The sequence below is a fragment of the Gavialis gangeticus genome, unplaced genomic scaffold (assembly GCF_001723915.1).
Source record: "Gavialis gangeticus isolate Ggan-Ray unplaced genomic scaffold, GavGan_comp1, whole genome shotgun sequence".
In the NCBI taxonomy this organism is placed as follows: Eukaryota; Metazoa; Chordata; order Crocodylia; family Gavialidae; genus Gavialis; species Gavialis gangeticus.
This window is the reverse complement of record NW_017729034.1, coordinates 18,684,659-18,685,813: the sequence shown is the minus strand read 5'-3', so window position 1 is coordinate 18,685,813 and position 1,155 is coordinate 18,684,659.

Sequence of the window (1,155 nt, the reverse complement as noted above, 5' to 3'; positions counted from 1 at the left end):
TGTGTGTGTGTGTGTGTGTGTGTGTGTGTGTGTGTGTGTGTGTGTGTGTGTGTGTGTGTGTGTGTGTGTGTGTGCGCGTGCGCGCACGCGCTCAGCCACCCCAAATAATATTTTCTCCCTCCATCTATGATCTATTATTAAGGCAAGACTGCATTTCATTTGATGCCTGTTGGGCAGTGGGGAGTTTGCTTCTGATGATAAGTTGAGTAAGGTTAGGCGGTTGTTTGAAAGCCAGGAGCAGAGGGGTGGGCAATATTTCTCTCAAGGTCTGATCTTTGTTGTTTGACCAGTCTTCTGATTACTTCCAGCATGGGGTGGTCATTACTTCCTGATGGGGGCCATCAGGCTGTGCGGACACAGGGCAGTTTTTTTTTGTATTGTAGCAGGTTACTTCAGAGTATTTGAATAGCTCTTTCAGGTGTATAATCTGTTTCTCTACTGGAGTATCCTTGTTGTATAAAGGAAGATTTAGGCTAGAAAGTTGGCATCATCCTCAAAGCAAATACAGTAGTATCTGAGGCCCTGGCTGTAGATCACAGCTTTTTTGGTGTGTTCAGAATGATTGCTGATCTTGTAGACGTAAGTAACGTGGTCCATCAGTTTTTTGTATATGGTGGTTTATAGGGTGCCATCCCAGATGTGGATTGTGGTATCTAGAAAGTTGATGTCAGTGTAGGAATATTCCAGGGAAAGTTTGTTCAGGTGGTAATAATAGTTAAACCTGTGGTACAAGTCAATGAGTCCAAGTGTTTAGTCTAGATTAGTGTTTCGCAGCCTGTGGGTTGCGACCCAAAAGTGGGTTGCAAGAATATTTGAAAGGGTTGTGAGCAAGTCCCAGAAAAAATGCGGGAAAGCATGGATTTTCCCTTGCAGGCTGGCAGCATTCCAGCCTGCAAGGAGCTTCTTGAGCTGATTAGAGGCAATGCATGCCCATGTGTCTGCACATTCACACACATGTGGCTGGCATGCAGCCAGACAGGGTCTTGGGAGCATCCTCAGCACCTGGATTCAGGTAAGTGTATGGGGAGGGGGGTTGGAGGGCCAGGGCTTGGGGACTGTCCAGGTGTGTGTGTGCACGTGTGGAAGGGATGGGTGCCTGTCAGCACTGGGTTAAGGTGGCAAGGTGCCAAGGCTGTATCGGGGGGGGGGGGGGGG